Below are 10,785 nucleotides of genomic sequence, written 5' to 3' on the forward strand. Positions count from 1 at the left end.
TAAAGATTCTGAGAAGTTAAACAGAAGCTATGCTAGAGGTCTAGAACAAGTTTAAATGAATGTGAAAGAATAGATAGAAAACAAAGCCAGCCAACAAGAAAACCATAGGTAAAAGAGAGTAAAGACCTCCAGAATAATGAAATCAAGGAAATAAGGTGCCAGGACACCGGTAAAAAACCACAAGTCATACCAGGAAGCATGAATATATGGTTCGGTCAAAGGAAAAAACTAACACCCCAAACGAGATACAGGAGTTGAAACAACTAATTAAAGATGTTCAAACAAATCTAAATCAAATCAATGAGTTGAAGGAAAATTTGGCAAAAGACATGAAGGATATAAAGAAGACATTGAGTGACCATAGAGAAGAACTCAAAATCTTAAAAACAAACACACAAACAAACAAAAAAACAAACGGCAGAACTTATGGGAATGAAAGGCACAATAGAAGAGATGAAAAACACACTGGAAACATACAACAGCAGATTTGAAGAGGCAGAAGAAAGGATTAGTGAACCAGAGGACAAAACATCTGAAACCCTACAAGCAAAAGAACAGATAGAGCAAAGAGTAGAAAAATATGAATAGGGTCTCAAGGAATTGAATGACAACATGAAGTGCCTGAATATACATATTTTAGGTGTCCAGGAAGGAGTAGAGAAGGGAAAAGGGGCAGAAACAACAATGAAGGAAATAATCACTGAAAATTTCCCATCTCTTATGGAAGACATAAAATTGCAGATCTAAGTACAGTATACCCCAGAAAGAATACATCTGAATAGACCTACTCCAAGAACTTAATAATCAGATTACCAAATGTCAAAGACAGAGAGAGAATTCTGAAAGAAGCAAGAGAAAAGTGATCCATCACATTCAAGGGAAGTTCGATAAGACTATATGTGGATTTCTCAGTATAAACCATGGAGGCAAGAAGGAAGTGGTATGATACATTTAAGACACAGAAAGAGCAAAACTGCCAATGAAGAATTCTATATCTGGCAAAACTGTCCTTCAAAAATGAGGGAGAGCTTAAAATATTTTCAGACAAAGAGACACTGAGAGAGTTTGTGAACAAGATACCTGTTCTACAAGAAATACTAAAAGGAGTACTACAGGAGAGAGAGATTTGGAGAAGAGTTTAAAAATGAAGACTACCAGCAACTGTAAAAATTAAAAAAAATAAGATATGTCATATAAAATTGAAAAGACAAAATGGTAGACAGTAGACATTATGTTGAGTGAAATAAGCCAGAAACAAAAGGACAAAATGGTATGGTCTCACTAATATGAACTAACATTAATAAGTGAGCCTTGAAGTTAAAGTTGAGAACACAGGTGATCAGGAAACAAAATGAGATAGAGATCAGGCATCTGATGATGAAGGAGTACAGAATGTGCAACAGGATTCATTGTAAAGATCCAGAAATGGATAGCACAATACTATGTGATGGTAGCACAATATTGTAAGTATAAGGAACAAAGCTGAGTGGAGTATGTTTGAAAGATGAAGGCTAGAGGTATGTATGACACCAGAAGTAAAAACAGAGGATAAAAACTGGGACTACATAACTGTGCTGGTTTGAATCTGTTACGTTCTTTTTTTTTTATTTTTTTATTTTGAAATAAATTCAAAGTTATAGGAACAGTTGCAAAAACAATACTAACCCCATATACAGAATTCCATCATACCCTGACACCCCCCCGATAGCCCAATCCACCAACTTTAACATGCTGTCACATTGCTATTTCTTTCCCTCTCTCCCTCCCTTCCTATCCTCCATCATTTATTGCTCTGTCTTCTGAACATATGAGAGCTACCTGCACACATCCTTGAACAAACAATGTAATTCACATATACACTTCCCATGAACAAGAACATTCTTTTATGCAATCCCATTAAGAGCAGCTAAGAAGTACAAGAGATTCAACAATGATACAAAGCTTCATTCTATATTTCCCTTTCCTTGTGTCTCAACTGTGTCCATTTGAGCCTCCTGTCCTCCATCCTCCAAACCCATCCAGGTTCATCCTTGGCATTCAATTGTCATCTATTTAGACTTTTTTTTTCCAACTGTGGAAACATATATACAGCCTAAATCTTCCCATTCCACCCCCTCCCTAGCATTCCATTAGTGGGATTAATCACCTTTAGAATGTTGTAATGCTCTTTCCCACCAATCCATTACTAGAAATTTCCCTTCACCTCAAACAGCAACCCTACACTCATTTCTTAACTCCCCATTGCCCCTTCCCCCATTTCTCTTAGCCCATACTCTACTTTTCATCTCTATGGTCATATTCTCTGATAATTATTTTTTGTTTACTGTGGGGTTTACAATTAACCTCTTAAATCCATAACAATCTTCTTTTTCTTTGATACCACCTTCACTTCAATAGGACATATAAAGTATGTTCCTGTACTCCTCCATTCCCCCACCTTTATATAGTTGTCTAAAATTACATATTTTATGTTGAGTTCAAAACCACTGATTTGTCATTCGAGTTTGTGTATTTTATATCATTGTAGGAAGTAAATAGTGAAGTTACAATTCAAAAATTATTGACTTCTATTTCTATGCCACTGTACTTGGAGAATGTGTTTTGAGTATATTCAATTTTTTTTTTTAATTTATTGAGGCTTGTTTTATGTCTCAGCTTATGGTCCCTTCTGGAGAAAGATGTGTGATCACTAGAGAAAAATGAGTGTCCTGGTGATTTGGGATGTAAGGTTCTATATATGTCTGTTAAACTTCTCTATATCTCTTTCTCCTTTCCTTGTTTCTCTGTTGGTAGGGCTCCCTTTAGTATCTGAAGTAGGGCAGGTCTTTTATTGGCAAAATCTCTCAGCATTTGTTTGTCTGTGAAAAATTTAAGCTCTCCCTCAAATCTGAAGGAGAGTTTTGCTGGAAAAAGTATTCCTGGTTGGAAATTTTTCCCTCTCAGAATTTTAAATATGCCATACCACTGCATTCTTGCCTCCATGGTGGCTGCTGAGTAGTCACAACTTAGTCTTATGTTGTTTCCTTTGTATATGGTGAATTGCTTTTCTCTTGCTGCTTTCAGAACTTGCTCCTTCTCTTCAGTATTTGACAGTCTGATCAGAATATGTCTCAGAGTGGGTTTATTTGGATTTATTCTATTTGGAGTTTGCTGGGCATTTATGCTTTGTGTATTTATATTGTGTATAAGTTTGGGGAAGTTTTCCCCAACAATTTCTTTGAATACTCTTTCTAGACCTTTAACCTTCTCTTCCCCTTCTGGGACACCAATGAGTCTTAAGTTTGGATGTTTTATTTTATCTATCGTATCCCACAGATCCATTTCGATTTTTTTCTCCATTCTTTCTTTTGTTCTTTCATTTTCTGTTCTGTGGACTTCTAGTACACTGAGACATTGTTCAACTTCCTCTAATCTTGTATTGTGAAAATCCAGAGTCTTTTTAAATTGGCCAACAGCTTCTTTTATTTCCATGAGATCTATTTTTTTTATTTACTCTTGCAATGTGTTCTTTATGCTCTTCTAGGGTCTTCTTTATGTCACTTATATCCTGGGCCATGGTCATCTTGATGTCCTTTAAATCCTTTGCCATGTTTTCATTCCTTAATTGTAGTTCTTTGATTAATTTTGCCAAATACTGTGTTTCCTCCAAATTTTGATTTGGGAGTTTGGAGTTGGATTCTCCATACTGTCTGGTTTTATCATATGCATTAAGGTTTTCTGTTGTTTTTGTCCTCTTGGCATTTGCTTTGCTTGATAGGGTTCTTTCAAATTGTAAAAAAAAAAAGATATCGATCTAAATTTTCAGAAACACCATTTGTTGGTGTACACTTTCTCTAAGTAACCAGCAGGTGGCGTCTGCGAGTCACCTATATGCCTCCAGTCAGTTCTCCCCAACTCTGTCTCCGTGGTGTGTGGGGAAATGATTCTTGTGGGGTTCAGTTGGAGAATTCAGTTTGGGTGTGTTGCTGGAGCCATCCACCCTGAATGTGGGGCATGTGCATGGGTGGCCAGGGAGGAAGGGTGGCTTTAGTATTCAAATTCCCCAGGTTCCCAGAGATTCAAGTGCCCAGAAAGCACTGCATGCTGTCCAAGACAGTCCACAGACGTGGCAGTTGCCTGGGAGTCACGGAACTCTAGCACCATATTCTCAGTGCTCCATCACGCCGCCATCTCCCCAGTCCCAATGCCCCTGCCCCTGTTATGTTCTTTTAATCCACTCTTGTGGGGGCAAACCTATTGTGGGTTAGTTCTTTTGATTAGGTTGTTTCCATGGAGATGTGACCCTGCCTATTCAAGGGGTGTCTTAATTAGTTTACTGAAGTCCTTAAGAGAGTTCAGGGAGAGACAGAGACCTCAGAGCTGACACAGACCAAGACACTAGGAGATGTAGACAGAAAGACTTTGGGAGATGCTAAAGTAAGAGATGAAGGCCAGAGTTTGCCCAGAGAAGCTAATTGAGAACCCATAGACACTTAAAGAGAAAGCCACTGAAATCAGAAGATGAAAGCAATGCAACCCAGGAGCAAAAGGCCAGCAGACACCAGCCACATGCCTTCCCAGCAGACAGCGGTGTTCTCAATGCCACTGGCCTTTCTTCTGTGAAAGTATCCTCTTCTTGATGCCTAAGTTTGGAAACATTTATGGTCTGTAAATCTGTAACCTAATAAATCTCTTTTATAAAAGCCAATCCATATCTGGCACATTGCATTCCAGCAGATTTAGCAACCCGAACAATAACTTAGGAAAACTTAGAGTGGACATTGAAGGTGATAAAATATAGAAATATAAGAAAGTTTTTACCTGAGGAAGAACAAGTGAATGTCAGCATTGCAAGGTGATGAAAATGGGATGGTATATGGTAAAAAACACAATCAATACAAACTAGGGTCTACAGTAAACAGTAACATTGTGATATTCTTCCACTAACTGTAACAAAGATAATACCTGTACACCAAAGCTAAATGTCAACAGAGGGGGCCATGGGGGGGAGGGTATGGGATTCTAGTTGTTGATGGTGGTGTTTCTTCGTTTTCATTTTTTTTAATTCTTTATTGTTTTATTTTTATTCCTCTTTTTCCTTTGTGGAAGAAATGGAAATATCCTCATATATTGTGGTGGTGAATGCATAACTATGTGATTACACCAGGAACTAGGGATTGTTCACTTAAGATGGATTGTATCGTGTGTGAATAAAAAAAAACTGTTTCAAAAATAAACAGTGAGAAGACGGCAGCACAGAGAGGAGTGGAAGATAGTTTGACCCCCTAGAACAACTAATAAACAACCAGGAACAACTAGTAAATAATCTGCAATAACTGGTGGGGGGACAAATGTAACTGTCCACTCATCATACACCAACCTGAATTGGGAGGAATGCCAGAGATCACAGCATAAAATCTCTAAGTAAAAACTGCAGATCCAAGCTAGGAGCGCACTGCCCCCATGGCCCAAACTGCAAAGCCTCATGGTGCTAGAGTGCAACACTCTCCCAGCAGGTGAATATAGTTCAGCTGAGCACGAACTGGGGTTTTAATTAACAAATGTGGACTGCTCAATACAAGTTACGAATCCCCAATAAGCAGAGGCTTTTGGTGATGACTGACCCTGGAGAGCTGTAGGGTGGCTGTGGACTGGCCCTGAAGGGGGCAGCCTTTTGTCACTTTTTGGCTCAGTGGAGAAAGCTTCAGCCATTTTCAGTTCCCAGCACTCTGACCCAGACAAGGGTGGAGATGGCAGAAGCAGAGAAACTATTCAAATGTAAATGACCTCTCCCTAGAGGGTGTATTTTCCCTAAGAGGAAGAAGGTGATGCCAAGCTCTACCACCTGCCTTCCATTCAGAACCAGAACCTAGAATGTGGGGGAAAACAGCCACGGGCCACACCTCCTTATACCAGTCTAGAGCTACAGGCAGACAGGCACCACCTGCTGGGCAGAAAAGCACAGTGACTTGAGGCCTCACAGGGTATACCAATCTTCTAAGAAAACCCTCAGGGAGACTTGATACTATTGCCTCTTTCTGAGACTTCAGCCCATTGTGATCTGGGAAAACTTGATTACGGTAACCAAGGAAATCAGATGCTTAGACAAAAGAAAACTACAATCTACACAAGGAAAAACAAAGTTATGGCCCAAAGAAACAAATTTACGCTTCAACTGAGATACAGGAATTTAAATAACAAATACTAAATCAATTCAAAAAGTTTAGGGAAGATGTGGCAAAAGAGATGAAGCATATAATGAAAACACTGGGTGTACATAAGGTAGAAATTGAAAGTTCGAAAAAACAACCAGCAGAATCTGTGGAAATGAAAGGCACAACACAAGAGATGAAAGACACAATGGAAACATACAACAGCAGATCTCAAGAGGCAGAAGAAAACATTCAGGAACTGGAGAACAAGGCACCTGAAAGTCTACACACAACAGAACAGATAGAGAAAAGAATGGAAAAATACAAGCAACATCTCTGGGAAGTTAAGGACAAAATGAAAAGCAAGAATGTACTTGTCATTGGTGTCCCAGAAGGAGAAGAGAAGGGAAAAGGGGCAGGAGGAATAATAGAGGAAATAATCAATGAAAATTTCCCATCTCTTATGAAAGACATAAAATTAGGGATCCAAGAAGCGCAGCATACCCCAAACAGAATAGATCTGAATAGGCCTACGCCAAGACACTTAATAATCAGATTATGAAACATCAAAGATAAAGAGAGAATCCTGAAAGCAGCAAGAGAAAAGCAATGCATCACATACAAAGGAAGCTTGATAAGACTGATAAGACTATATGCGGATTTCTCAATAGAAACCATGGAGGCAAGAAGGAAGTGGGGTGACACATTTAAGATACTGAAAGAGAAAAACCACCAACCAAGAATCCTATATTTAGCAAAACTGTCCTTCAAATAGGAGGGAGAGCTTAAAATGTTCTCTGACAAACAGACAATGAGAGAGTTTGTGAATAAGATACCTGCTCTACAGGAAACACAAAAGAAAGCACTGCAGAAAGAAAGGAAAAGACAGGAGTGAGAGTTCTGGAGAACAATTTTGGGAGATAATAGCAAAGCAATATAAGTACACTGAATAAAGATGACTGTGAGTATGGTTGAAAGAGGAAGGTTAGGAGCGTGTGGGACACCAGAACAAAAGATGAAAGATAAAGACTGGGACTGTATAACTCAGTGAAACCTAGGGTGCTCAACGACTGTAATAAAATGTACAAATATGGTTTTACATGAGGTAGAAAAAATGAATGTCAACCTTGCAAGATGTTAAAAATAGGGTGGGATTCGGGGGGGAATACAATCAATGCAAACTAGAGACTATAATTAACAGAAACATTGTATTATGCTTCCATTGATATAACAAAGGCAATATACCAAAGGTAAATGCATATGGGGGGGGGCGGGGAATATAAGGGAAGGGTATGGGACTCCTGGCATTGGTGATGTTGTTTGACTCTTTATTCTACAATTCTATCTTTCCTTTTGTTGCTTTCTAGCTGTCATGTTTTCTTTTTCCTCTCTCTTTCTTTTTCATTTTTCTTGTTTCTTTCTACATTTTTTGACTCTTCCTCCTTCTTTGTGGAAGAAATGGAGATGTCCTTATATAGATAGTGGTGATGTTGCAAAATACATAAATATGTAACTGTACAGGGAACCAATGATAATTTCCTTAGGGTGGAATGTATGATGTGTGAACAAAACCGTCTTAAAAAAAATGGGTTGATGAAGAAACCTTGAGGGCGCTATACTGAGTGAAACAAGACAGACACATAAGGACAAATATTGCAGGGTCTCACTGATATGAACTAATTATAATATGTAAACTCATAGAGATGAAATATAAGTTACCAGGATACAGAATGAGGCCAAAGAATGGGCAGTGGTTGCTTATTATGATCAGAATGTTCAGCTAGGGTGAACTTAAGTGTTTGGAAATGCACAGAGGTGATGCTAGCACATTGTGAGAATAACTCACAGTGCGGAATGGTGTGTGAAGGTGGTGGAAAGGATAGGCTCAGAGTCACGTATGTCACGAGAAGGAAAGTTGGAGGTTAAAAGATGGGAATGTTTAAAAGAGTGAATCTTGTGGTGGACAATGTCCATGATTAATTGTATAAATAAAAGGTATTCCTCTCATGAACTAGAACAAATGTATGACACTATAACTAGAAGGTAATATTAGAGGGGCCTATAGGAAAAAATATACCTATTGCAAACTACATACTACCATTAGTAGTATTTTAACATTCTTTCATCAACAGTAACAAATTTACTATACCAAAACTATGAATCAATAATGGAGGGGGGGTGGTTGGAGGTATAGGAAAGTTTGGTTTTCCTTTTTTTGTCTTTAGTTCTTTTCTGGAGTAATGAAAATGTTCTAAAAATTGAAAAAAAAATTAATTGTGGTGATGGATGCACAGCTGTATGATGTTACCATGGGCAACTGATTGTGCACTTTGGATCTTTGGATAGCTGTATGGTAGGTGAACAATCTCAATAAAAAATAAAAATAAAAAAACAAACAAAAAATAAACAGAAAGACAGAAGTGGTAAGTAAGATGTAGAGGGGGAGATATACCTATTAACCCTTGGTAGAGAAGTAGAACAGTGCATCCCCTCTGGAGGACAGTGTGGTGGTTCCACAGGAGCCTAAGAATAGGGTTGCCATAGGATCCTGCAACACTGTTTTGTGGTATATAGTTGGAAGAACTGAAAGCAGGGACACAAACTGGTATTTGCACACTGGTGTTTATGATGGCAGTATTCACGATTTGTAATGGATGGAAGCGGCTTAAGGGTATGTTGATGGCTAAATGGAAGGGCAAACTGTGGTGTATACATACAATGGAATATGGAGTGCTTTCAAGAAGGAATAAAGTTGTGAGGCATGCAACTAAGGAAATGAACCTTGAGGACATTATGTTGAGTAAAATAAGCCAGAAACAAAAGGAAATATTGTAAGGCCTCATTAATATAAACTAACTATAATGAACAAATGCTGAGACTTGAATTTGAGATCATAGGTTATCAGGGGATAGAACGTGGGCAGAGATTTGGCAAATGATGATGCAGGAGTACAGAATGTTCAATAAGGCTTACTGTAAAGGTTGCTAGATTGTAAGCTTTACAGCAGTCACATCTATTCCCGAATTTTAGCTGTAATTTAAGGCTGTTTATTTGTCACAAAATTTATATTCTCTGTAGCATACTACCTAATTTAACCTGTAAAGTTTATTTAAACAACATAATTACATGGAATCTATAATAGGGAATGAGATCATGTTATTCTATAGAGGTTAATATAATACCCCTATGTATCCAAGAGTATTTCGGGCAGAAACATAAAAAAACTATTTGCAAAGTCCCCTTGAAGGACTGGGGAAAAATGTGGTAATATTAAACTTCTCCACATGGGGAATTCCTGATATTCTTGCAAGCACAGGGACTCTTAATTTAATAATTCAAGCCCTTGATCTTGGGGCTTGCCCTTATGAAACTTATTCCTGCAAAGGAGAAGCTAAGCCTACTTATAATTATGCCTAACAGTCTCCCCAGAGACCCTCTTTTGTTGCTCAGATATGGCCTCTCTCTACTAGCCAACTCTGCAAATAAACTCACTACCCTCCCCACTATGTGGGACATGACTCCCAGGGGTGTAATTCTGTCTGGCAATGTGAGACATGACTCCCAGAGATGAGCCTGAGAATGCCTTCTTGACCAAAGGGGGGAAAAGAAATGGAAAAAAATAATATTTCAGTGGCTAAGAGATTTCAAATAGAGTTGAGAGGTCATTCTGGAGGTTATTCTTATGTATTATATAGGCATCCCTTTTCAGTTTTTAGTGTACTGGATAGCTAGAAGGTAATACCTGGATCTGTTGAGCTGTAAACCAGTAGACTCTGGATAGCTAGAAGGTAATACCTGAATCTGTTGAACTGTAAACCAGTAGACTTGATTCTTGATGATGATTGCATAACTACATAGCTTTTATCGTGGGACTGCGTGATCGTGAAAACGTTGTGATTGACACTCCCTTTACCCAGTGTCTCGCCAGATGAGTAATAATAGACAGACAAAAAAAAATTTATAAATGTCGGGGGGGTGGGTAATGGTATGGGATGTTTTGGGTGTTCTTTTTATTTTTTTCTTTATTTTGGAATAACGAAAATGTTTTAAAATTGATTTAAGCAATGAGCGCACAACTGTATGATAATACTGTAAGCCACTGATTGCATAATTTGGATGGATTATATGGTGTGTGAATATATCTCAATAAAATTGCATTTAAAAAAAGAAGAAACAGAGAATCTGAATACCAGTATAACAAATAAAGTGATTTATTGATAATCAAAGTCTACTCGTAAAGAAAAGCCCAGACACAGATGGCTTCATTGCTCAATTCTGCCAAGCATTTAAATAATAGTTAATAGCAATTATTCATATACTCTTCCAAAAAATCGAAAAGAATGAAACATTTCCCAGGTTGTTCTATGAGGCCAGTATCATCCTGATACCAAAAACTAGAAAAACATTACAAGAAAAGAAACTACAGACTTACATCACTTATAAATATGGATGGAAAATTCTCAGTAAAATACTACCAAATTGAAGCTTGCAACATATAAAATTAGTCTAAGAATGAAAGGTTGGTTTAACATCCAAAAATCAATTTATGTAATACACCGTATCAACAGTATAAAAAACAAAAACCACTTGATCATCTCTATAGACACTGACAAACCGTATGATAAAGTCTAACATCTTTTATGATAAAAACAAG

Source organism: Choloepus didactylus, chromosome 6 (assembly GCF_015220235.1).
Source record: "Choloepus didactylus isolate mChoDid1 chromosome 6, mChoDid1.pri, whole genome shotgun sequence".
NCBI classification, from domain to species: Eukaryota; Metazoa; Chordata; class Mammalia; order Pilosa; family Megalonychidae; genus Choloepus; species Choloepus didactylus.